The following is a 27,985-nucleotide window of genomic DNA, read 5'->3' on the forward strand; positions in this document are numbered from 1 at the left end:
ACTTGGAAGCTCACAATTGCCTGCTGGGTGGTGGTAGTGTTCCTTAATTATGTTAGCAGCATTTTTATTGAGCAGTAAAATGAGACAGTGAAGTCACAAACTATTTCCCTTAATAGAAAGTGTTGTCGGCCTACCTGGTAAAAAACAGAGAAACTTTACGTAAGAAGAAAGCAATTTTAAATATTTATCCTCAGGGACCTGAGTCAAGCAATTTCAATGTCTCATGCTTCATCTTACCGGGGACAATGGGCAGTCAGTCTTTGGGACAGAGTAAACTGTAGGAGACCATGCTGTTCAGATTAGAGAATTGTCTGTCCTGATATTGGGCAGGGGCTCAGATAAAACGGAGCTCATCCATGACAGAGGGCAGAGAAGAGCAGAGAGGAGAGAATGAGCCAATGCGCTGTTAAAAAATATCAAGTAGCCAAAAAAAGAAAAAAAAAAGCTGAGCAGTGGTGGCGCATGCCTTTAATCCCAGCACTCGGGAGGCAGAGGCAGGCGAATCACTGTGAGTTCAAGGCCAGCCTGGTCTACAAAGTGAGTCCAGGACAGCCAAGGCTACACAGAGAACCCTTGTCTCAAAAAACAAAAAAACAACAAAAAAAACAAAAACAAAAAACATTTGTCCACAAATTTTGGGAATTCCTTGTTTTTAATAGCTGAGTAGTATTCCATAGTATAAAAAAAAAAAAAATCAAGTAGCACCTCTTGTGGTAGTAGGTTTAATGATTCTTCATAATGAAGAGATTGGGGAAGGGGCAAGAATTGTAAGTAATGGAGAAAAGCTCAAAAGGTCCATGTTTGTCCTTGCTTTAATGCCTTGTCCTGAGGGACTATTAATAAACTTGGATTGGCAGTGTAGGGTTTTTCTTTTATTAATTAAGACACATGTATAATTGCTTTTAAAAAAAAAAAACCTATTCGGTCATAGACCACTAAAATCTTCCCTAAGGCCCCTAAATAGTAGTCATGTTTCCCAATAGGTGTGTGGGACTTAAGATGAGACCACCGATGTCAATGTCCCAAGTAAGGCGCTTTGAACATGAATATCCATGTTTCAAACCCAAGCAGTGAGTGGAGCAGTGCTGGCCTGACACTGCAGCCCTGGATCCTTGGAGCTCATTCATATGGGTGCACTGGCTCTGTGGGAGCTGCATACATCAGAGCCCTCCACTGGGGCTCCTCTGTGTGAATTCAGTGGCATTGTGGGAGTCACATACATCAAAGCCACTGCAATCTCCATTGGAGGTCATTTGTATGGATGCACTGGTGCTGTTAGAGCCAGATGCATCAAAGCCACTGCAGTCCCCACTACAGTTTGCCTGGAAGCAAAATTGTTCTGCAGCTTTGCTTCTTCATCAGAGCCCCAGTCTGATGCCCTTTAACTAGAGAGGGCTGGGGAGAAAGGGCGCTTGATGCACAAAGCAAAGAGCCATTTCAGTGCAGTGCTCAAAAATAATTGGCAGCTTAGAGTAAGATAAACTTCCATAACGATTTAAAAAAAAAAGAACCTCATATGGTATCTTCGCTCTGGCAGAGGCCTTGACAGGCCACACAGTCTGCCTTCCCTCGCCAGTTTTCAAAACTTCAATTATTCCTGGTAGGTAAGTCCTGCTTCTACATTATTTTTGGACATCCAGAGGGGAAAAAATTTACACCTCTTTCTTTGAAAGATGTTCTGATATATAATTCAATTTAAGTTTTTTAACATTTTATTTGTGTGTGTACATGTGTGTGTGTGTGTGTGTGTGTGTACATGAACACATGTGTACTCAAATGTCACAGCATGCATATGGAAGTCAAAGGACAACTTATAGGAATCTGTTTTCTCCTCCACATGGGTTCTGGGGGATTGGAAGTCATCAGCTTTGGTAGCAAATACCATTGCCTTCTCAGCCATCTTGCCAGCCTTGGAAACTTGATTTTTGGTTTGGTTGGTTTTTTTTTTTTGTTTTTTTTTTTTTGTTTTTTTGGTTTTTCAAGACATGGTTTCTCTGTGTTAGCCTTGGCTCTTGCCTGTCCTGGACTCACTTTGTAGACCAGGCTGGCCTCGAATTCGAACTCTCAGCGATCCGCCTGCCTCTGCCTCCTGAGGGCTAGGATTAAGGGCGTGTGCCACCATGCCCGGCTTGGAAGCTTGTTTTAAAATTAGTTCATATGCAGGCATGCATGGTGGCTTTTAGTCCCAGCTAGACTAGGAAGCGCAGCTCTGTGAATTAAGAGCAAGTTTCAGGCAATCTAGAGCTAAGTAGTGAGACACTGTCTTTATTTTTTTTTAACTTATTTTATTAATTTATTCAGATTACATCTCAATTGTAATCCCCTCACTTTTATCTTCCCATTCCTCCCTTCTCCCTCTTTCACCCTTTTCCCCTCCCCTAGGTCTGTGACAGAAGGGGACCTTTTTCCCCACCATAAGGTCACAGCCTATCAGGTCTCATCTTGGTGGCCTGCTTATTCTTTTTCTGAGTGCCACCAGGCCTCCCCACCAAGGGGAAGTGGTCAAATATGGGGCACCAGAGTTCATGTCAGAGTCAGCCCCTGCTCTCCCACAACTGTGGAGAACGTCCTGTCCATTGGCTAGATCTGAATAGGGGTTCGATGCTTACTGCATGTATTGTCCTTGGTTGGTGCAATAATCAGGCTGCGTTGGGGCTGGAGAGATGGCTCAGCGGTTAAGACCACTGACTGTTCTTCCAGAGGTCCTGAGTTCAATTCCCAGCAACCACATGGTGGCTCACAACCATCTGTAATGTGATCTAATATGCACTGTATACGTAATAAATAATAAATAAATCTTTTAAAAAAATAATCAGGCTGCGCATTTAATCCCAGTATTTGGGAGGGAGAGGCAAGTAGACCTCTGTGTCTTCAAAACCAGCCTGGCTTACACAGAGAATCCCATGCCAGCCAGGCCTGCGTAGTGAGACTCGGTCTCAAATGTGTACGGGGGAGGGGAGGGGTGTCTGTATGGAGACACTTTCTTTAAAAAAAAAAAAAAGTTCAGGCCTATCTCATTGCCTAAGATATTTCAGTCTTTAGTAAGTGTGTATAATGGCTAATCAGTATGCCATATGTACCAGTCACTAAAGGTCAGCCAGAAGTTACCACCTCGATTTTTCACGGACTAAAATCTGTTTCCTTAAACGTCTTTCTCTCTGGCCGGATGTTTTGGTCTTTTACTTGCTTATGCTGTTTCGGCGTCTGCTTCCAGGCCTCCATGTCGGCCTTCAGTTATGAGGCATCATCAGTAAAGATATTGATGAGTACTTGGCATAGCGAGCTTGCTTTATATCCCTCAATACCAGCAGTGGTTCCTGCTTTTCACAGTGGTGTGAGGCTGCAGAGCCCCTGAACGCGTAGACTTTGTAACAGGATCTCTTAGAAATCACTGTGTTGTATAAATGTGTATTGACCCTTGAAGCCTCCATGACAGTTGGTTATAAATGTACAAAGACGTGCAAAAAAAGTATATCACAGCTAGCACTGGTGTGCAAGCTTTTAAAGCAGTGCAAACATGGAGGCCTAGGGTTTTGTTTCTTTGTGGGAAAGCTCATCCAGAGGAATGCCAGCTGTACTTGTCTTCTCGTCAGAAAGCATGGTCGCATGGTTCTGAGCTAGCATTTTCTCCCGTGCTGTGGTGACGGGTCACTGTCCCTTCCGAGTTCGGATCTGTTTCCAACACCATGTCCTTTACCCTAGGGCCATCGCTTCCTCTTCACACGTTTTGCCACAGTCACTTTCCTTGTTTTCATTGACTGGCTTACTTTACTAATTTCTTTCCTGCCTGGGACTCTGGGTTTTTTTTTTGGGGGGGGGGTTGTTTGTTTGGCTGTTGGTTGGTTGGTTGGTTTTTTGGGTTTTCTTTTTTTTGAGGGTTTTGTTGTTTGTTTTCCTTTAAGAAGCTACATTTACAAGAGCTTTGCTTAGAATGTTGCTAGTCTGGTCTTGAATTCTCAGGCTTAAACAATCTTCCGAAGTAGCCAGACCTACAGATAGATACATGCCACTGCAGCCAGCCAGGAGAAGAGCCTAAATGGCAGCTTATCAATAATCCTACATTTAACTGTTTCTTCTAGAGCTATACGTCTCTGCCAACATGCTCACCTTGTGGTTCTCACCTTTGTTGGACCATTATCTGTTTGAATTTTTGTCACCATGACACAAGAAGGCAAGCCTGTATGCACACTTAAGGTTTGGGTGTGCCCTGAGTAACAGGTGCATGGCCAATCTCAGACACACTGTGGAAGCTGTGCTGTGACTTGCTGCTGCTCCTGAGGCACATCAGTATTCACATTTCAACTGAAGAGCTAGCTGTAATGGTTATGCGATTGTAGTTAATAAACCATAGAAACTGGCCGGGCAGTGGCGGCACACACCTTTAATCCCAGCACTTGGGAGGCAGAGGTGGGCGGATCTCTGTGAGTTTGAGACCAACCTGGCCTACAGAGAAGTTCCAGGTCAGCCAGGACTACACAGAGAAACACTGTCTTGAAAACAAAAACAAACAAAACATAGAAACTGAAATGCCAGCCCTATTGAGATCTTGCACTATGAACCATGTAAAGTAGGGACCGTCTTACTTGAGCCCTACGTCTCCCTCTGTATCTGAAGCTGGGTCTGATCCCTGGTCGATGTGGTAGCTCTAACATATGGACTTTCTAGTGAGGCTTTTCTTTGCCGAGCTTATAGGGCACTGGATCTCTCCTCTTTGTGGTGTTGGTTTCTGGCCACTCTTTCTATCTCTAGCAAGAATAACAAATAATCTACAAGGTTGTTATTATTTACAAATGGGCAGAGAGTTGCCTGTCCATTGACAAGTTATCACTTACTGTCTACACAACCAGCTTATCTTTAGCCTTTTGTGGTCCAGCCAGTTGGGCAAGCCTTCTGGATCCCCCCTTCTGGATCAACATCAGGATAGTCTGAGGGGCATCACAATTTCCCAAGCTCCACTCGGGAGGCAGAGGCAGGTGGATCACTGTGAGTTCGAGGCCAGCCTGGTCCACAAAGTGAATCCAGGACAGCCAAGGCTAACATAGAGAGACCTTGTCTTGGAAAAAAAAAAAAAAAAGAACCCTGGAGTGCAGCTCCCCATGTGATAGCCAGGTTTGGTTTACTCCACAAACCATGTTTTCCTAGGTGTGGGTATTCTTACTAGTATAATTCTAGAGCTGAAAAATATGTTAGAGACTTTTTGTCAAACCTATTCCCTTTATAAAGTCAATAGCTAAGGTCCAGGCAGGCCAGGTGACTTGCCCATGGCCTCACAGTTAGAAGTAGGAAGGGCACTAAGAGCCCATGTTTTCAAACCCCTGTTCTGCCATGATTTCTATCATGTGGACATAAAATCATTGACTAGCATCTTTTAAACTCTCCACAGGCATGTGTGAAGAGAGATGCTCAAGTAAGACCCTCTGTCATGAGTAGGAAAGCCCTTGTAGTTTGAATTTTTAATGATTTATTTTTATTTGATGTGCATTGGTGTTTTGCCTGCACGTATGTCTGTATTAAGGTATAGAATCCCTTGGAACTGGAGTTACAGACAGTTGTGAGGTGCCACATGTGCACTAGGATTTGAACCCAGATCCTCTGGAAAATCAGGTAGTACTCCTAACCACTGAGCCATCTCTCCAGCCTCCTATACTGTTTTGCTTTGTTTTGTTTTGAGTAGTGGGTAGAACTTTGAGCCCTGAGCAACTGTGGGAGCCTCAGTTCCACCCTGCCCTAGTGCTTGTCCACTGATGCCCAGGATGAGGTCCACGATGCTTTGATATGTGTTTGACTTGGGCCACATGCCGCTTGTTTCCAAAGACCAAGTGCGTGGCCACACACTGCTCTCAGTCAGGAAGAAAGGGAGGCGGCGGCCAGGGGTGTGTTATTCTCTAAAGCCGTCTCTATTACCGGGAGATATTTAACTAAAGCCTCAAGCCTGCAGGTTTGCAGACAGAGTGAAATGGGTCTGTGTGCAATTCTGAAGGAGTGTAAAGATGGGAGCATCCATCCCTTTGATATGTTGTGTGAGTTCATGAAAAATAAATGGGAACGTTGAATAATGTGTTCTAACAGTTAATGTTTACATCGCGAGCCTGGCTTGAAGAGGGAAAAATGCGAAATTTTGCTCCCTTAATCTCTCAGAGCTCACCTGTCACAGGCAGTGTTTGAAATGCTAATATGCTTGTAGCTATTTTAAGACTGAAAAGCTACAACAGAAAGGGAAACTGGGATCAAGGGATTTTCTTACAAATTGTTTTTTTTTTTTTAACCATTTCTCAAGCATATGCAGTTCTTGCCCCTGGTTCTCACTAGTTCCCCTCCCCCTCCACATACACCCCCAAAAACGGAGAGCCAGGAGCCTGAGGCAGGCAGGATCCCAGGTTTGAAAGCCAGCCGGGGCTACCCAATGAGATCCTGTCTCAGAAGACTGAGGGCTGGGAGTGTGGAAGTGGCAGAACACTTGAGGCACACGGTCGGTCGGGGACCTTGGGTCAGTCCCACGGAATTGTCCCCCATAGAATCAGGGCAATCTGAAACTGGAAAGGAGCGTAATAGTTTGCATTTTCTCTGCTGAAACCTATCGGGTTCAACAAATGATAGTTTGGTATGTACTCCAGCTAGGGCACACAGGTCTCCTGGCTCCCCGGCCAAGGCTTTGAGTGCACAGTGTTGGCAGCATGTAACTGAAAGACAAAATCCTTGCTGTAAATCTTGCTAGCTGAACAGACTTTCGGAGAAGATAAAACGGCTTTCTTATAGATGGAAAAAGTGGGTCAGTACTTCGTTACTAAAAGGGAGGTGGGGATTGGACTGTAACCTCCCTGGTGACAGTGAGATAGCTCTTATGAGTTGCTTAGTGATAACCTGAGCTACTTGCTTATAGCCAGTGGGTACAGAGTGACTGTCCAGTCTCCTAATGGTCTGTCTGCTTTCCAGGAAATGGGAAACAAAGTTAGGCAACATGTACAGGAAGTGATTGAAGAAGAGCAATCATTGAAAAAAAAAACTTGCAAGAATCCCATGTCGAGCCACACTGGGGCTGGCGTCCAGACTTGTATGGCTTGTAAAAATCCAGGTCTCTCAAGCTCACCCGGCAATGTGGTTCACGTCATCTTAACACTTAAAAGGCTGATGCAGGAGGATTACCATGAATTTGAGACCAGACCAGGCTACAGAATAAGACCCGGTCTCCAAAACAAACGAAGTCAGAAAAAGATTCCCTAAGCCAAGGAAACTCATGAAAATACTGGTCAAAGGATTGAATTTTTAAAAAGGAAAAAAAAAAGTGTGATGGTGGTGGTATACGCCTTTAATCCCAGCACTCAGGAGGCAGAGGCAGGCAGAGTCAGTGAGTTCGAGGCCACCCTGGTCTACACAGTGAGTTCCGTATAGCCAGGGCTACACACAGAGAACCCTGTCTCCAACAAAACAAAGCAAAAGTCCTCATTGGCACCGTGTAATGTTTATTTTTTAACCCAAAGCACCAAAGTCTGGCAGGAAGCAGTTCTCACCAAACAGAAGCTCTCCAACATGTGGCATAAGCCCCACTGAGAAAGGGAGTCCGCCATCTTGCAGAGCTCTGAGAGCTATCTGGACACGGCTGACTGCGACCTTACTAGCAGAGTCTTCCAGCATCTGTCTGAGGCTTTCGTCATAACGCTCAGGGAGGACTGCTCTTAGTTTTACCAGTTTTGCCTCTCTAGAGGAACTTTAAGAGACATTAACAGTATGCCAGATGTGGGTGTGCCCTGTACTTGGGAAACTGAGGCAGGAGAGGATGAGTTCTAGGCCAGCCTAGCCCACATATTAGTCCCCGTCTCAATTAACAACCCTCCCCCAGTGCTTCTGTGTCCTTTTCTCTAAGAAAAATAGTAATCATTAAAATGAAGATACTAAAAGCAGCAGTGGCCTGGCTTTATTCCACATGAAAAAGCTTATTTTTTTTAAATATGATTTTTAGAAATACTATAAATATATAAATATCATAAAATATCTTTTTATGATTTTGATTAATTCTTTGAGAATTTACTAAAATTATCTTTTCACTCTTTCCCTAGCTCCACCCAGATCCACCCCATCTCCCCAATTTTGTGTCCTTTCTCTCTCTCTCTTTAATAACCTATTAAGTCTAAATTGTGCTGCTCATCTGTGCCTGTGTGTGGAGCCACCCACTGGAGTGTGGCCGGCTTACTAGCAGCCACACACTTAAAGAACCAGCCCTCCCTCCCAAGAAAGCATTTGCTTGTGTTGTGAGTAAAACCATCTCTTCACTACTTTAAACTCTTGTGATCTATGCTGCCTTAATTAAATGGAAAGGGTTAGTGCTGTCAGTGCTTTGACAGTCCCATCTTTTTTTTGTTTTTTATGCTCTAAGACATTTTTATTTCCCATAATCAAAATGATTATGTCTGCTGGTAGCCTAGAAAATGGATGTTCCTGCTCCATAAGCTTTCCTGGGTGATCTCATTCCTGAAAGGTTTGAACATTCGAGGGAGGTATGTTCCCCTCTCTGTTGTCAATTGAAGTGTTCTTGGGCCAAACGAATGCAAGTCTCAGTAAACCGATGATTACCCAGTGGACGAGCCAGCAGCCACATCCGTCCATGCCTTCCTCTTCACTCCCTCAGGCCCTTCCAGGTCCTGGTCCTTTCACTTCCTAAAGAGCTGAGGAGCTCATCCTGACTGGAAGAGCCTCAGCTGCCTAGGCTCGTTCCCTGTAATCACCCACCTTCGCTTAAAACCTCCTGTGTCGGGGCTGGCGACATGGCTCAGCAGTTAAGAGGCATACTACCCTTGCAGAGGATCTGAGTTTGCTTCCTAGCATCTACATCAGAAAGCTCATAACTGCGTATAATTCTAGCTCCAGGGGAATCCATTGGCGCTGGTCTTAGCAGGCACAGGCTCTCGCTCTCTCCCTCCCCCCCCCTCTCTGTCTCTCTCTCTGTCTCTCTCTCTCTGTCTCTCTCTCTCTCTGTCTCTCTCTCTGTCTCTCTCTCTCTCTCTCTCTGTCTCTCTCTCTCTCTCTCTCTCTCTCTCTCTCTCTCTCTCTCTGTCCCATACACACACACACATTTTTTTTTTTGAGACAGGTTTTCTCTGTGTGGCTTTGGCTGTCCTAGACTTGCTTTGTAGACCAGGCTGTCCTCGAACTCACAGCAATCCTCCTGCCTCTACTGGGATTAAAGGCATGTATCACCATGCCCAGCCATGCAATTTAAAGTTTTTAAAGATAATAAACCTTTTTTTATGTCTACTGTGCCTTCCTGCTGCATTCCGGATTGCTCCTCCACAGCTCCGCTCCTTCTGAGCTGCGCCATTGTGCGGCCATCGTACATCCGCCTGACTCTGGCCTCCTCCTTTCTCATCTTCTGCCAGTCTCCTGGATATGCCTCACGCTTCTCTACACCTTTGAAAATGTTTTCTTGGTGCCGGAAGGGCTCATCTCTCTGCCCACTTCCAGTTAGGTTACAGGGAGCCTTCTCTAACCCAGATGTGGTCCTTGCATTTTTCTTCACAGCACTCTCGTGGATTTGTAGAAGTTAATTCAGAAAGCAGCGATTGTTGCGTTCTGTTTCCTCTCTGTCTAGTCGCAGGTGCTAGTGTGTGTTGAGCATATGGAAGAGATGGAGTCCACAGCCCTTGGGTGTCTACCCAGGGTGAACTCCAGCTTTAGTGTCACAGAAACTCTGCCTGTTAAAGCAACAGACATTTAAGATTATGGCGTGTTGTGTATGGAGTTTCAGATGGATGATATGGAGTTTCTTATATGTGGGGAAAAGTGACCCAAAGACCAAAGGGTGTCAGGGTAGAAAGAATGGCATAAGCCATTCAAGCCAGAGGCAAGGAGGCATTCTTAAATGGCTATGACATCAGCGTAGCACAAAAGTCATTAGGAGGTAATTGGGAAAGCTTCGTCTGAGCCTTTGAACTTACTGAGGTATGCTGTGTTACAGACATGTCCGCCTTGACACCAACTCCAACTGGAGGGGTCTTGCTTTTATAATGGCAGCGGGATTCTCTCACACCAGCCAGCGTTGCATGTTGTCCGGGCTTCTGCAGGAGGAGGAGGAGGAAAGGCCTGTACTACAGGAGTGGAGGGTAGTTAAGGTTTGTTTATACCAAGCAGAGGTAGGCGGACCGTCTTAGAGAAGCGCGCTGGAGTGTTCAGAGTACTGAGTTAGCTTTTGGTTTTCGGAAGCATGTTTTGTAGAGCCCGACTATCTTATTAAAAGCAATCTGATGCTACCGAGGGAGAGTAAACAAGCATCTTGGGGATTTATACTCATAACCAATTAAATTTATGGACTAGGATTTCCAAGTGGCACCTGGAGGAATTCAAATGGAACGTGTGGGATTCTGAGCAGCGCACTGGGAGTAGATCAAGCTCAATCTAGTGGGCGCTTGTCCTAGGAGAACCTCAGTGCTCCACTCGCCAACCGGAGATGAGTTTTGCTCTTTAAGGCTTGATTTCTGTAAAATTTGTCCAAGGTCTATGTTAACCTTTCCATTATTCCTAAATACTAAATATCCTGCCTCATCCCGCTCTGCGACCATTCCAGAATATCTCACAGTTTTATTTACTATTTGAGGGGGAAAAAATAGTAAATTGGGATTAGTGATACAGTCTGTAGTTCAAGAATTCAGGAGGCTTAGGAGTTCAAGGTCAGACAAGGCTACACAGTATGTCTGAGGCCAGCCTGGGCTGTCCAGACGCAGAATAGCAAGTAAAAGCTGGCGAAGCCACCCAGTAGCTCTTTGAATCACTTCCTATGTTTCTTTTTTATTGTTATTATTAAAATGTTTACACATTCAAAGCACACGATCAATTTCGCCATCCCCTCTCTTTTAATTCTTCCCTTCCCTTCCTGCTCCCCGCCGTCCCCCGCCTCCAGTGCACACATACTATGTACCATCACCTTTCGTGTCTCCTTGTTCCTTTATGGTACAACCCTTACCCAACTTAAAAGAGGATAAGCTATTTTTGTATCTCAGAGAAGAATGCCACCACCTTTAGGCCTTGGAAAGCTAAGTCTGAGTCCCGGCTCCTTCGCTCAGCACCTGATTCCTGTGGCTCGCTCTACCTCTGAGTAATTGTGTGTGAGCAGTTGCCTGTGCAAGCCTCTGGGCATCCTAAAACTAAACATGCCGTGGGAAGCAAACCCAACACTCTGCATAAATAAGCAGTTTCCACATTGCCAAAAATAAAGTGTATTCCCCTCAAAAAGTAAAGGCCCAGCCACTGTAGATTTTGGGACGGTATTCTGTCAGCACAACTGTATTTTTAATGCAAAAATAACACACAAAGTTTATGTTTATGTGAGGACCAAACAATTTGCCAAGCTTTCTTGTTAAAAGCTGGTAATGTATACTTCACTTTAAAAAAAAAAAACTTGTTATTTTTTTTAATCTTTAAAATGCTACTATAAAAACACAGAGGTAGAAAAGTACATAAACCAAATATATAGTTTAATCAGTAAGAAGTGACCACCACCATAAAATAGGATGCCTCCACCCTCCCTGGGAGCCCAGTCCCTGGGCCCCGACTCAGCGGCAGCTGGTCCCTTCTGCGCATTCTGGCTTTTAGTCGCTCATGAGAGTTCAGTGCCCACACAGCCCTGCCAGCGCCCTTCCCTGCAGCCAGCCCAATAGGTGCAACTTCTTTGTGTCCGTGGCAGGATCTCAGTTGCCTGGTTTTTGCTGAGCACTATTTTGGGGAGTGGGAACCGGGTACAAATCTTATAATTTTGAGAGTTTTTTTTTTTTTTTAACCTGAAGGCAAATCAGAGAAACGCTTTCCATTTGTTTAAAACTACTTTGTGGTTTATCTTGTTGTTTTCCTGTCAAAAGATTTACATTTCGCTGTGTCTGTTAGATTCCGTGCATCTGGTCACTTTTTGAGTAGATTTTCCTCCTTGCCGGTGATAGACCCCAGGGCCTAACACCTGCTAGGCTCCACTGGTACCACGCACATAAAAGGCTTGCTTTCTCTGCTGAGCTGCCTTTAGACCTCTTTGAAAACGAACCTGTGTGGGCCTATTCATAGCGTCTTTATTCTGCTCTTGGTCTGGTTGTCTGTCTTTTATGGTACCACACTGTACTGTCTGGGTTACTACAGCTTTACAATAAGTCATAAAAATAGACAGCGTCCGCGCTCCAAATTTATTCTTCTTTTGCAAAGTCATTTTCCCTGTTGTGCTTCTGTTCTACTGCCAGGTAGACTTTGGAATCTGTTTGTTCATTTCTACTGAAATAAAAATCCCAGGCATGTAATTTGTATTGCATCGGATCCATAGATCAATTGTATGTGAATCGCCATCATTATTAAGTTTTGAAACTCATGAACACAGCACATCCTCACAATTCGTCGGGTCTTTAATTTCTCTTAGCAACGTTTTATAGTTGCCAGTAGTGATTATCCGAGTTCTTAATATTTGCTAATTGCTTGCATGTAAAGTAGTATTTCCTTGGGGTTTTCATGAACGTCCCTGATCCACCAGTGAGGTGCTTATCAGCCATTTAGAGTTCTTCTCTTCACGTTGACCCTGCATTTAATTTTCCAACAATATTACTGGCGTGTGATATGAAAGTCTCTTGCTTTCTGTTTCATTTGTTTTTACTCAGAGTTATGATCACACTCCCTCTGCTTGATTCTGAAGTGGAAATTTAAATACTAAAGCAAATGTCCTTTCACATGATTTCATTCCTTGTTAGCTTTACCCTCTGTCTTCTCCCTGTAGGAAGCGCTGGTCTTTGTGGTGAGCCCTGACATGTTCTTGCTTAGAGGAGTTTTGAGGACTTTGATTTGAGAGTAGAGCATGAGGTCACCTCACTTGTCAATGTCCCCTGGGCGACGCCCGGTTTCTCTCTCTGCTCGTCTAATGTGCTCTTGTTCCTCACGGGTCACTGGTCTGCTCATGCTGCAGTTCTCTTCCAGCTGAGCACGTTAGGAGGGAGCGACAATGCCACGTCCCTGGGCAGAGCCTGAGGGGCCTGGGGTTCTTGCCTGTGAGCCAAGCAGGCACCTGAGGAAGCCGCCTGGGGACAGTCATCAGGAGACTGAGCCTTGGTGGGTATAGTATGGTAGAAACCTGCTTTGAGAAGTAAAAAGGATCCAGATTTAATAAATTCTCAAGGAGAAAAATGGATTTTGATTGAGAGGTAAGCCTTTGGCTACAATTCAGGCGCTCTGAGACATCTAAGTCAGGCCTACACACATCTGTAAGGCATCACAGCATATTCTTTATACATATATTAGAATTTGTGGACAGTGAAATTTTGCTTTGAAGTACTTTATTTGTTGAACACCAACTCCATAGCAAGTACAGTGTCATGAATATGGACTATAAAGATGGCTGCAAAATGGCCAGAAAGAATAGAGGTAGAAAGTAGAGTGCCTACAGTCCTGCGCTATATACTTTCTCAGTGACCTCATAGGAAGCCTCTGTCTTCCCTTTAATAAAAAAAAGTATATGAGGAGCCGAGCGTGGTAGCACACACCTTTAATCCCAGCACTTGGGAGGTAGAGGCAGATGGATTGATGCGAGTTCGAGGCCAGCCTGGTCTACAAAGCAAGTCCAGGATAGTGAAGGCTACACAGAGAAACCCTATCTCGAAAAAACAAAAGAAAAGTATATGTATATATACTATATATATACATACATACATATGGGGGGGCGGTCATAGACAGCATTCTCAGACCTCAAACCTTATTTTTGTCGGTCTCTTTCTAGAATGCTCCATGGCTCTGTCTCTTTCTGTGTGTCACAGTCTATCTGTCTCTCCCCTTTTCCCCTCTCCCTCTCTTTCCTCCCTCTTTTCTGTGTGTGTATGCTTGCCATATGCATCTAGAGACAAGAAAATCAACAGCAGCAGCAGCATCTGCAACTCTCCACTGTATTTTCTGAGACAGGGTCTCTCATTGAGCCTGTAGCTTACTGGTTATGCTAACCTGGCTGGCTAAGGAGCTCTGAGGATATGCCTTTCTCCACCTCCTCAGTACTTAGATCACAAATGTGTGGTGCCATATCTGGCGTCTTCTACATGGATCCTGAGGAAACAAACTCAGGTCCTCCTCCTTGCACTTTACCTCCTGAGCCTGTTCCCACATACCCTTAAGGATGTCCTAAAGTGTTTACTTCAGCTTTCTTGTGTCCCACTTTAGCTGGGACAATCTCTAGCGTGCATCCATAGCCTGCTACCACTTACCCTGACTGTTCCGTTTATTATATATTCTGGAAAGTACATTTTCTCTGCCTCTTCTTCATATGCTTGGAGACTTACCTCGCTCACCTTCCTGCTGTGTGCCTCGCTAGTATGTGGTAAGTTCCCAAGAAGTCCCTGACAAATCAGGAGAGGAGGGTCAGCAGTTAGCAGCACATGGCTGCTCTGACTGAGGATCTCAGTTCAGTTCCTAGCACCCATGTTGAGTGGCTCACTACTGCCTACAACTCCTGTGCCAGGGGATCCCGTACCCTCTGACCTTTGTGGGCACTGCACTCACATCACATACCCCCATCTGAGGAATAAATAGTGAAATATCTGATAACTTAATGAAAAAAGAAAGGAGTAAGTCTGGAAATGCTGCTGAGGGCTCTGAGACTACACGGAGAAGTAAATGCCTGCTGGAGGGCCAGCCACCGTGATTGCCTCTGTGCTGCTGACTGCCGTGGGTCCGCCTCTTCCACAGCTCAGAGCTAGCAAAAGAGCCAACAAGAGCTACTCCAAAGTGATCGTGTTCCTAGCTGTTTCCTAGGTGCCCTGGGAATTATGGTCTGTACCCACAGACCACAGAGGATCGCTCTGCTCTCTCATAGTTGTCTAAAAAGAGCTACTGAGCAAAGCAGGGTCAGGGCACAAACTCCCTTCTCGACTGCATGGCTCAGTTAAGCAACTCCCTTCTGACTCACTCACCCAAGCAGTGACTCTCTGTCTAAGGGGAAATGGCTTTCTCTGGAGTGACCTAATTTTTTTAAAAAAATTGATGCATTTCAATATGATTGTAATACACTAAAACAAGGGGATAAAATCAACTAAATAAGATAGGCCAGGCATGAGGAACCTTGTACTTCTCTCCCGTGGCTACACTGAGGAGGGAAGCCTGACTTTGGAGAATATTTGAGGTGAGGTTCTAGATATTTCAACTTGAAAAAAGCCAACAGTGTAATTCTTTCAAAGACTAAATGTATCTAGGCCTGTGTTGTATTAGGAAAATACTGCATTGGGATTAGGCTTTGATAGCGTTCCTGTATGATAAAACTGTGCTCAAAGCGACCACGTTAAAAAATACTAGCAAGAGGCCAGGCGTGGTGGCGCACACCTTTAATCCCAGCACTTGGGGGGCGGGGGGACGGGCGGGGAGGCAGGTGGATCTCTGTGAGTTCAAGGCCAGCCTGGTCTACAAAGGGAGTCCAGGACAGCCAAGGCTACACAGAGAAACCCTGTCTCAAAAAACAAAAACAAAAAAGACAAAAACAAAAACAAAAAATACTAGCAAGTAAGATAATAATATGCAACATTGACCAAACCTAAAATTAAGTCCCTTGACGATCTAGTTGTAAGCAGTAGGTGTTCAGCCCGAGGAAGGGAAGACTTGAAAGATAAGGACTAGATGGTGTCAAGTTTCTGCCAGGCAGGCATGTAGAGAGAGGCCCGGGTGGAAACCCCTGGCTGGGAGTTACCTGCCAGGCATGCCTTCTCATGACTCTGAACAGCCTTGCAGAGATGGGATGGACTTTCGTATGAAGTAGTAAGCTCTCTGTCAGCTCGGCAGGCTGGAAAAGCAACGGCCACAAGATGTAACTGGTCAGTTATATCATTTGATTACCTGGCCTGGGAGGCAACCAGGGCTGAAATCTAACCAGGGCTGCAGTAGCTTCTCCTAGCATGTCATGGCTGCCTGAACAGGAGTGATTTCTTAAGAGTTGAATAGGCATGAGGACTAGTCAGTTAGAAAGATCAGGTAAGAAATCAGATTCCAATAGTGCTAACTGCGCATTAGCCTGTGCTCACAGCTGTGGCTAGTTAAAGCAAGGGACTACAGTGACAGTTCAAAGGCGAAGATTGCACTTGGCAAAGAGAGTAGTTTGTATGCCCTTGTCAGGTACTGATGCGTCTGAAGGCCTCTCTAGCTCTGCCCCCACCAATGTCCTGTGATGGGGTGCAGGGTAAATGGACCTCTCTGGTTTTGGGGGGATTTTTTTGTTTTTTTGTTTTGGATAGGGAGGGTCTCACTGTATGGCCCTGGCTTGCCTGGATCTTGCTTTGTCGACCAGGCTGGTCTGGAATTCACAGAGATCCACCTGCTTCTGCCTCCCTCCCGAGTGTGGGGGCCACCACGTCCGGCCCATGCTTGATCTTGATGAAATCCCTAACAACAAAGCAGAGGCCTTGCCACCCCCTTGAGGCAATCAGTGCCTGTCACATCTCCCTTCCAGACAAACCATCAGAACAGCATGCATAGAAATGTGGATGACATAGGAAGAAAATATTTTTAAACAAGCATCATTTCACCTTAAAATATACACATTTTGAAAGTTTAATTTTATGTTTTATGTCTACACATAACACAGGGAGGAGAATGTTTGGTTTTTTTACTCTGCATGAACTAAATTTGCCTCTAATGCTGAGTGAATGCCAGTTTCTGGAGTTGTCCCTGGGGTGTCCAGGCTGACAGCTGAGCTTTTGTGGTATCCTAGAGCTGAGCTGGGATCTCTAGAGGACCCAGATTTCGCCCTGTGGCCTGGTCATCAGTTCATTTGCTGATAGAATTTTCTCCTCTCCTGTTCTCACTTACCACACTATTCTGCTATGCTGCCGACTGGAGGCAACGGAAGTCTCCTTAGGAAAAAGGGAACCTTATTTACTGGAGCTGTGTTCCTAGACATGAAGTTCAGGAAAAGGGCATAAAGTACTGCACCCACAAGGCATGGGTGTCCCTGGACATCACTCCCATGGGCACATGAGACGCCCGGCCACACACACAAACATCTGAGGCACTGCTTTCAACGGGAAAGAGCTCTGGAACATTGCAAACCCAACTATAGAATGGTTAAGAGAATCAGTTGTTCCAAGTGCTCACAGGACCCAGGCTACCAGGGTCAAGCTAGCAACTCAGGTCATACTCTGGTGTTTCTAGATGATGAAATTTATCTTAGATTTCTAGGCTGGGTGTGGTGGTACACACCTTTGATTACAACACAGAGGCAGGGTCTCTGTGAGTTCAAGGCCAGCCTGGTCTACATGGTTAGTGCTAGAACTCTGTAGCCAGGACTACAGAGAAACCCTGTCTCAAAAAAAAAAAAAAAAAAAAAAAGAAAGAAAGAAGAAAAGAAAAAAGAAGTAAAGAAAAGGATCGACTCTGTTCCAGTTTTAATTTTAGAACTCTCTTTATCTAGTTTGTCAGTCACAGAACAATATAGTAATTTTTTAAAATTACAGAATCTAATCCCCACCCCCTTTCCTCTACCCCCTTTTGTCATTTCTGTTTTGTTAGGTGCAATTTGTGGCTCAGCTAGTATACCCTGTGACTCTCGGTGTGGCAGTCTTTCACTTAACTCTTCCATGGGGTATAATCCAGGTTCCTCACCAGCTGCAGGGAATGTTGCAGTTGCTAAAACACGGCCAGGACAAAATTCTGTTACAAATTCTCACAGGTTCCCACTCAAAAAGGACCCCTCTAGGGAGAGGGCAGAAAACATGACAACAGTTGCAGGCTAAAGGAATAAAATTCTGTTTTAAAATTTTAATGACTATGTGTCTGAGTGTCTGCGAGTGAGTGTGTGTGTGTGAATGTGTGTGAGTGTGTGCGTATGGGTGAGTAAGTGAATGAGAGTATGAGTAAGTGTATGTATGGATAAGTGTGTGTGAGTATGTGTTTGCGTGTGTATGAATGAGTGTGTGTGTTGAGTATGTATAAGTATGTGAGTGTGTGTATGAATGAGTGTGAGTGTTGAGTATATATAAGTATGTAAGTGTGTGTATCTGAGTATGTTAAGTATGTGGGTGTGTGTGTATGAGTGAGTGTGTGAATGAGTGCATATGAGTGTGTGTGTGTGTGTGTGTGAGTGCATATGAGTATGTGTGTGTGAGTGTGTGCACGCGTGTGCATTCATACATGCACCATGGGCACATGTAGAGGTGAGAGGGTGACTCAGGAGACAGTTCTCTCCTTCCGCCATATGGACCCCAGGGCTCAAACTCACCTGTCCAGCCGTTTGCCCAGCCCCAGGACGAGGATCCTTGCACAAGAAAGCAGAAGAATAAAATTATACAGCCCCAACACATAGTTAGGCGTAGTGGTGGTGTTTAGCGTCCCAGCTGGAGGAGGCTGAGGCAGGAGGGCTGTGCAGAACCAGGAGTTAGAGGCCAGTGTGGACAACACAGTGAACCACCATCTCCAAAACGAAACTATATCTGTAAACATTGTGACTGTTGCCTCCTGGAAAACCTTAGCCTCCTTCTTCCTCTTTCCTTCCTCATCCCCACCCCCTCTTTCTCTCTTTGAGACACAGGGGATTTCGATGTAGCCCTGGGTAGCCTGCATCTCGGCTATGTAGACTAGACTGCCCTGGAGCTCACAACCGTTCCCTACATCCTGACTGCTAAAAATAGGTGGCTCCCACCACACCCAGGAAGCCTCCCTGAGTGGTATATGTTCTGTCTGGGAAGACAAATGCATTTGGTTATAGGTGACACACACTCCTCTGAGGGCCGTTACTTATTGCCTGGAGTGTTGGAAATGATTCTTATTTTACCCTCCACTGTTTTTGAATGATGACAATTTTGAGGTCTCAAAAGATGACAATACCTATCTGGCAAAGGTTCACTTGTAGGAGTGGGACTGCATCTGGCTTGTTCATCATTGTGTCCCTGGAACAACTGAGGGTAGTAGCTCTTGAGTAAATATTTGTCATCAAATGAATGAATAAATCTGCATGGCCCAAACTTTCTCAGTGTGACTAAAGCATCACACAGTCTAAGCCCCTCCTTGGGATCACACTATAGCCCTTCTTCTAAACGTGTATCAGAGCCTCAGGAAAGAACCAGTCCTCAGGCACAAAATCTTGCCGGACACTATGAAACATAATATTTCATGTGTAGGCGCAGGCTTCTAGCAAAAAGAATTAGAGGATTTTGATTTAAAAAAAAAACAAACAAACAAACAAACAAACAACAACAACAAAAAAAAACCCACAAGATTTTTCAGTATCTTTCAGTATGAACTTTACCGCTGTAGTCTGTGTCCCTATGAACTGTAAGGATCAGCGACTGTGAAGTAACTGTGCTCCTAACAGAGATGTCCTGGTGGTGAAGGAAAGCTTGTTAAATACATGAGCATATCCCTCCCTCAGTTGCCAGCTAGTTTCATGTCAGTGTGACACAAGCTGTGGTCATCGGGAGGAGGAAGCCTCGATGAAGAAAATGCCTGAGAACGCCAGGCTGTAGGCCGACAAGCCTGTCGGGTGTTTTCCTCCCCAAGTTGCTCTTGGTCATGGCGTTTTGTCACAGCAATGGAGAATGCGGCAGACAGCTATGAGCCATTCTGTTAAAACCAGCTTTAGGGAACTTACTCGTGCCTCATGTGCAATAAATATCTGTCAATCTTCAGCTTGGAGAAGAGGCATAGAATGGGAACTCGGAGGACAAAAAAACGTGCATTTCGTCTGTCATGTAGCAAAGGCGGCTTTTAAAAGAGGAATGTGTTTCTCAGCAAAGCCTTCTGGGAAAGAGGTCAATTGTTTTTCTTTTCACTTCCTCACATCTTGGCAAGAAAAGGAGTGCTCTTCAGGCCGGCCGGCATCCATCCTCCTCAGTTTTCCAATTAAAGCTAAAGATAGGACGTGGCCACTTGTGAAGGGCAAGACAATTTTATGTTCTTAAAAAGATCATCTTGGCCTTAAACTTCAAAGAGCCAGGATACGACTTGTGGGGGTTACTTCAGTAATTGGCTTGGGGAGGGTGAAACAGGAGTGATTGTAAGGTTGTCGTTTTTTAGAATCTGGGTGCTATTTGTATGAGAGTTTACTGTTCTATGTGTGTGCTTGAAATTCTACACACACACACAACAACAACAACAACAACAACAACAAACTGAAAATGATGTCCTCCTCTTTTCTGAGACTGATGTAGACAGCAGATGCAGGGAGCGTGGGATCGGAAACCCATTTCCTGTGTGCAGGCCTCAGTCCTAACAATGTAGTCACAGTGGGATCTCCTGTCGCACTACAGGTCTCTAACCCTGTTTTAACATTTGAAAAGTGGAAGCAACCCCCAGCTTACTGACTTTGTAGGTATGCTGGCTAGTTTCGTGTCAACTTGACACAGATCTGGGTGGAAGGCAGTGTCACTCCTAGACAGCTGAAAGCAAGGCAGTAAGCAGCACTCCTCCATGGCCTCTCTTCAGTTCCTGCATCCAGGTTCCTGCCCTGACTTCCCCTCATGAAGGACTATAACCTATAAGGTGAATTAAACCCTTTCTTTCCCACATTGTCTTTGGCCATGGTCTTTATCACCACAGAAGAAAACTAAGACAGTGAGTGCTAAGGGACAAATGGGTGAATGTTTCTATAAGTACTACGTAACCTATAAAACGTCACGAACCCATAAAATTAATTTTTTTTGTTGTTGGTTTTTGAGACAGGCTCTCTCTGTGTAGCCTTGGCTGTCCTGGACTGGCTTTGTAGACCAGGCTGGCCTCAAACTCAGAGTAATCCACCTGCCTCTACCTCCTGAGTGCTGGGATTACAGGCATGCGCCACCACGCCTGGCTAATTAAATAAATTTTAATTGACCTATAAACTAGATTCCTTATGTGCTATTTCCCCAAATTTGCACTTAAGTAAAGCTGTTCCAAGCATAAGCAAATCCGTACTGTGTGGCTAGTGTCATGTCAACTTGAAACAAGCTAGAGTTCTTTTGGACAAGGAAAGCTCCATCGAGAAAGCTCCCCCACCAGACTGACCTATGGGTAAGCCTATGGTGCATTTTCTTGATTGGTGATTGCTATAGGAGGCCCAGCTCACTGTGGGCCGGGCCACCCATAGGCAGGTGGTTCTGGATGTTATAAGAAAGTAGCCTGAGCCAGCCATGGCTCAAGCCATGTAAGCAGCATGGTTTAAGGTAATGGTGTAGAGGGATTGCCAGCATTAAGGCAGAGTGGGAAGGTGAGAGCAGGTTACGTGCTCTATAGCTGGCCTTCAGGTTATAGCTTCTCTCCTTGCATTAGGTCTAATTGAAGGTCAAGCACTCAATAAGTAAAGGTCCATGAAGGCTTCTGAGAACAAGTCTGAGCCACTGGACTGGGTGGTGTTTATATGCAGCCTTTGGGACTAAGCTTGAACTCGATCATTACTAATGACTAGTTTTTACTTATTAGTTGACTTGAAATTCAGTGTGTAGACCAAGCTGGCCTTCAACTTGTGTAGGTCCTCCTGCCTCTAACTCCTCAGTCCTGGAATAATTAGACCTCTTAATCTATGACTATAATAAAAGTTACATCAAGCCGTGCGAGGTAGCACACGCCTTTAATCCCAGCACTCGGGAGGCAGAGGCAGGTGGATTGCTGTGAGTTTGAGGCCAGCCTGGTCTACAGAGCAAGTCCAGGACAGCCAGGGCTACACAGAGAAACCCTGTCTCAAAAGCAAACCAAGGAAAGATTTATCCACAATGTAATTATTATGTAATTAAATGCCTGAAATTCTTGTGGGTGGGTGGGGTGGGCGGGCACATTGCAAGCGAGTACCCTAAGTGTGGAGGGGAGAAGGTGAGCTGGGAGTCAGTTCTCAGCTTCTAGGTTGTTAAAGCTCGGTCACTACCACAAACCCCAGGTGCCCAGCAAACTCCCGGCGACTGCCCTGGCTCTGCTTCCCAGCTTGCCTGAGGGATTCCTGAGATTACAAACTGTACAATTTAAGCTTTGAATTTAGCTCTGAGGTTAAACTCAGGTCATCAGGCTTGCATGGCTAATGTTTTTAACGCGATGCTGAGCTCTCTCCCCAGCCTCATAAATGGTTTTTGAAAAGCACATTTCTCTATAGTTTAGGGTTTGGTTTGGTTTTGGTGCAAATAATATGAAAACTTATCTAATTTTGCTACTTGACCTAACATCATAAAAAGGACTCATTTAAATTACATTTGGTTTTTTTTTCCATTACTGCCAAGCTATTTCTCATTTATCTTTTAATGATTATAAAATGGTTATATGGTCAGATTTTAAGACTAATCATTTCATAGGGAAAGTCTTGGGGGCATGAAGGCTGATCCCAGTTTCTCCACAGGCCTCACAATAGATCCATTGAAAGGAGAGAGAGCACTGACCCTGCCCACTCCTTGTATTTGCTAGTCCTTTAAATAACAAGATGGAGGGGGGTTGTGCCAGGGGGAGCCTGAGAGATGCCAGGAATCTCAACATATGAAATATTCTTTGCAGTGAACTCAGAGAAGCCCCTCATGTGAGGTCTAACCTGCCTGCACCCCTAGAAAGGCCTCAGGTAATCGTCTGGGCCGACAGCCGGCTCCTGAGTCACAGCTCCCACCGTGTTCACTACTCTATTTACGGAGTCTTCTCTATCAGCTATTCAGATCAATTGCGATCATTTCCGAGCACGTGATGTCAGCTTTGCCGCCTGCCTCAGTTCCGTTTGATGGTTTTGGAACTACCGGGACTATGTTTGGTTTCTTTTTAAAGGCAAGCAGTTTTCTAAAGCTTAAAATATTTCAATTTTGAAAGCGAAAAGACTCTTTCTGTAGTCCGTGATGAATATTTGAGCAGTGTTAAATTTATCATTCTGGCAGTACCCGCGTTGTACTTGTCATTAATTGTGACTCATCAAAGAATGTTTTGCTGGTGAGTGTGGGGAGCAGATGGTTCTGTTTAGGGGAATGGAGGCAGTGGCTCTGAGGCCCAAGGAGAGAGACTTCTTACATAGTCATCTGAGTTGTTCACAGGAGTGAGAAAGCACCGCGCTGGGGGCGGGGCCAGGGCGGGGCGGGGCGGGGCTTGTGTGGAGGTCAGCCAGGATCTTTCAGGTTTGCCATAAGGGTAGAAGAGTTGATTTCAGTGTTGCAGGCGTGCCAGGTGTGACGTGAAATGAAGCAACGGCCAGAAGAGGCACAAAGTACAAAACCAGAACGTGTCTGCTTCTATGGAGTCTGTCGTCCTAGTAACTATAGTGACAGAGACCACCCCAGAGGGAGGAGGGCTGCTCCAGCAAAGGTAATAATCAATAGGAAATCCAGTGTGGAATACAAACAGCGAACCTCCTTAAAGAAGCTTTGGCCTCAGCGTTAGGACAAATAGCTTCCGCTTTCTCTTCCTTCCTTCCTCTTTCCTCTCCCCCCACCCCCCACCCCACCCTCCACCTCTGCTTTCCTGGTGGTATTGCTTCCACAATTCCTCAATTCTGTTTTCCCGACCTTTAAACACCATGCATGACGCAAAGTACTTAGGCATGCGCGAGCCTGCAGGACTATTCTGTGCCACTCTGCCATTGGCCTTGTTACCCATCAATCCAGCCACATGGATAGTTTTTCTGAGAGTCTAGGTCCTAGTGTGGACACAGTGCACCATTCTCTGACAGTTTAGTGATTTTTTTTTTCAGTTAAGAAAAGAGAAGCCAGGCGTGGTGGCACACGTCTTTAATCCCAGCACTCGGGAGGCAGAGGCAGGTGGATCACGATGAGTTCGAGGCCAGCCTGGTCTACAGAGCGAGTCCAGGACAGTCAAGGCTACACAGAGAAACCCTGTCTCGAAAAATCAAAAGAAAAACGAAGAGGTCCATACATTGTGTCATTAACAGAGCTCAGAGAAACCCGAAAGACAAAATTGAAATTATCTTCGATATACATCACAAATAATCGCAAATAGTTTCATAGATGACACGTGCTTGTCTTCTCCAAACCACAGTCTCTTCATCTGTAGAATAGACTCACAACAGGGTGTTGTTTCTGGAGTTACAGGAGAATGAGCTGAGATGAAGTAAGCACAAAGTGTCTCAGCTAGAAGAGAAGTAAAGTAAGGAGGCAAAATATGATGACTTGCTTGCCAAAACAAGGAAATTCAGGGGGAAGTTACTAGGAGTCAAAGAAAATGGTAAATTGAATTAGTAATTAAATAGGAGAGTTTTGTTGGCATAAACCTAGTCAAGAAGAGACTGTTTGCTAACCCATCTTCAAGTGTACGGTGTTGGTGCCAGGTGCGGTGGTGCACACCTTTAATCTCAGCACTTAGGAAACAGAGGCTAGTGGATCACTGTGAGTTCAAGGCCAGCCTGGTCTACAGAGTTCCAGGACAGCCAAAGTTACCTTCTGAGGTCTTGTCTTGGGGGTGGGGATTGAAAGAGCACAGTGCTCAGGATGGGCATTAGGGATACTTCATTTGGGGGTGTCTTAGTCAGGGTGACTGTTACAGTGACGAAACACCATGACAAAAGCAAGTCAGGGAGGAGAGCCTGCCTCCTTATAGAACCAGGACGACCAGCCTAGAGATGGCACCACCCACCATGGGATGGGCCGTCCCTCATCAATTGCTAATTAAGAAAATGCCCTACAGGCTTGCCAACAACCTGATTTTATGAAGGCATTTTCTCACTTGGGACTCCTTCCTCCAGTGGCTCTAGCTTGTGTCAGGTTGGCTTAAAACTAGCCAGCACAGGAGGTTACATGACTCAGAAGCACTGGGAGAAAACCCAAACTAATATAGCAGAGTAGCCGAATGCCTCCCCATTCAGTGAGGAGAAGGCAGGGTCAGGAGCAGAGAAGCTGAGGCTGAGCACTGGTGTGGCATCTTCTGACCACATCACTAGGATGATCAAGAGAAGAGACACACACACATACACACACACCGCCATTGCTAGGTGTCTGAGGTTTGTGTGGAGTATGCACTTTACAGATTCCAAACTACCCCATGAGTCATCTTCTGAAGAGAAAGCTACTTACTGCCCTAAAAAAAAAAAAAAAAAAAAAAAAAAGCTAAGTGCCTCCGGTTATTATAGATAACAGGATAAATAAAGGAAGTGACAGTTCTTCACTTCTACAGAATTGCAGATAGAAGATGGAGAGAGAGAGAGAGAGAATTCGAAAACTGGGAGGTGCAGTGCATCAGCATTGCAGAGACTGGGGCCTGAGCTAGTTGTATAAACAGTGGTCAGAGCTTTAGGGCCAGGGGGTGACTTCGTTAACGCATGAAGACCTGAATTTGAATGGCCAGAACCTATGTAAAAAGCTGGGTGTTGGAGAGAGGGGGGGACAAGAGGCTCCCTGGCCAGCTGGGCACCCCAAATCAGGGAGCTCCAGGTTCAGTGAGAAACCTTGTCTTAAAAAAGAAGGTGGAGAGCAAAAAAGGAAGATTTGCAGTGTCACCCCCTGGCCTCCGCATGTACGTGTATGCACATACACACATACACCCTCATACGCATGTGCATATACACAAACGTGCACATACATGCCACACATGCACAAACTAAAATAAAATCATCAAAATATATATTTTTAAACAATAGTTGGTTTAGTGAACATTAGTCAACATCCCGCCTCCACCTGTTGTTCCTTTTCTGAAATTCATGTACCAATAATTTGTAGCCTTTTGGACAGATACACACACACACGAGGAAAGGGCTGTGTGGCATCTTTTATAGACACTAGCTGGGCATGGTAGCCCCTGCCTCTAATTCTAACACTCAGGAAACAGGGGCATAAAAAGGGTTTTCCCAAATTCAAGGCCAGTCTGCTCTATATAAGGATTTCCAGGCTATAGAGTGATAGACCGTGTCCTTTTTTTTTTTTTTTTAAAGTCTTAATTTTTTTTTTTTTAATGATACTGGGTGTTCTGAAGTGGAGGTAAAGGAACATGGATATGGGCAGTTATGTTTGGAGATGTTTTAATTGGCACCTGACCCAGGAGCAGCACCAAAGTCTTGTAAGATTGCTCCATTCTGTCTGGTTTGTTGTTGTTGTTGTTGTTGTTTGTTTGTTTGTTTGTTTTTCTTGTTGAACACATGTTTAGAAGTAACTAAGATGCTGAAAACTTTGGAGCCAAAAGAGATGTCCTCTCATGTCACATATGTTTCAAGTGGCTTGGTTTTGTTTGTTTTTTACATCTCCCTACAAAACAGCTGAATTGAAGGAAAGTTCTTCTTTCCCTGTGGCAGAGCTGTTTTATAGGAGCTGATTTATACCTTTGATGCTTGACAGGACTTAAGGGGGGAAAATGTGTCTGGATTAAAACATTAAAAATAGAACCATAAATTCCAAGATTAAGTCCCTGAGTTCCTTGACATTTGAAGTAATTTCCCCAAAGTAACTTCCTTTGTAAAAGCTCATCAATTTCCGAGAAAGTTCCCTGGTAGCGTAATAGCTAGAATAAATTTATGAGAAATAAGGCTTTATCTGCTCTAGAGATTATCGTGTCAACAGAAAAAATAGGATTAGACAAAACCAAGCATGAGTTGGGAAATGGAGCTACTGTAAGTGTGATGAAGCCATATTCAGTTAGTCTGTAAAGAAGTAGAGACGTGTCCTTCCCGTCCTGGGCTGGGTGAGCGCAGCCACGAATAACTTTCTAAATGACCCCCTGTTTGCATGTATTCAGCATTACATCTTTGACTTCTCCATAGGCAACATCCCATCAACACCTGAACCCCAGAAGGATTGCTGAAAATTGGTTCCCTTTGACCACCAGGGACCCCGCGCGGCCTCTGAATCTGTTGGCTTATTCTTGGTTATTATCAGAGCAGACACTTGTGCTATTTCCTTCAGACACAAGTTGTTCATGAAAATGTATGAAGAAGCCATGTATTAGCCAGACATAGCGGTGCAGGCCGGGAGACTGAGGCAGGAGGGTTGACACCAGTCTGAGATAGCAAGATCCTGTCTCAAAAAAAAGGAGCTGTGCTTAATGAATTCAGCTTCTGAGCTGGTGGCTCACACCTTTAGTCCCAGCACTCAGGGGGCAGAGGCAGGCAGAGCTATGAGTTGGAGTCCAGTCTGGTCTAGAGAGCAAGTTCCAGGACAGCCAGGGCTACACAGTACACAGGGAAGCACTGTCTCAAAAAATCAACAACCGCACCTCCCAAAAAAAACCCTTCATTCAGGTATAAAAACTAATAATACACAGGCCACCACTCCCTTTTCACACAACAGGTAATCTCTCAGTTTCTCCCAAACACCATTCATGTTTGGAAATCAGACTTTTAGATACTCACTGGTGAAACCTACAAAATTAACAAGAAATCCCTCTTGGCAGCTGGCTCTCCATTGGCTGTCTTTTCTTCAGCAAATGCTGAGTGTTTTGGTTTGTGATGATAACTTCATTTCAAGCCTGAGAGAGCAGTTGACCTGCCCTTGGCCTAACGATACCTAGCAGCTGCCAAAACCTATTTCACATCCAGGGGGAAGAGCGTCCCTGGAGAGGGGACATAGAACCATGTGTGGCTTTTTTTTTAAGATGTCTTTGGGTACCACATCAGGAAATGTTCTCCCAATGGTTGTGTGTGTATGAGATGGGAGTGGGGGTATTTGACATTTAATTATATTTCTGTGAACAAAAGAGGGTCCATGTTAAAAAGCTGAGACTTTGAAACAGATTTTATCATTTAATTTGCGTCTACAGTGCACCTAAAGCTGAAGACATGTTTTATTTGTTTCAAACATATACGCAGGTATGTAGTAAAACACCATTGCTTTTTCTAAGGGCTTGACTCCAAAGAGGCCTGGTTTGCAGTACAGGATGTAGTAAGCAGAGATAGCCTTTAGACAATAATTATACTAGCTTCCACTTTCTGGTTACTTACTGTGTGAAATACTTGCTTGATTATCTAGTACACAGGTATCCTCAGTAAGTAGAAATTACAGGAAGAGAGCTGTATGCTCTATAAACACCTTGTATGATTTACCTCATTTAATCTCACATGAAGGTCTTTGATGTCACACACACACACACACACACACACACACACACACACACACACACTTCAAAACCTGTATGCCAAGTTCAC

The 27,985-nt window shown here is 44.8% G+C and overlaps 1 protein-coding gene across 7 annotated transcripts in view; it reads left to right on the forward strand.

The window, feature by feature from the left end:
• Window positions 1–27,985, forward strand: part of FRMD5 (FERM domain containing 5) — a 263,034-nt gene that overhangs the window by 162,295 nt on the left and 72,754 nt on the right. The gene's annotated exons all lie outside the window — the stretch shown is intronic.

This window comes from Acomys minous (genome assembly GCF_964271855.1).
Source record: "Acomys minous genome assembly, chromosome: 3".
Classification (NCBI taxonomy): domain Eukaryota; kingdom Metazoa; phylum Chordata; class Mammalia; order Rodentia; family Muridae; genus Acomys; species Acomys minous.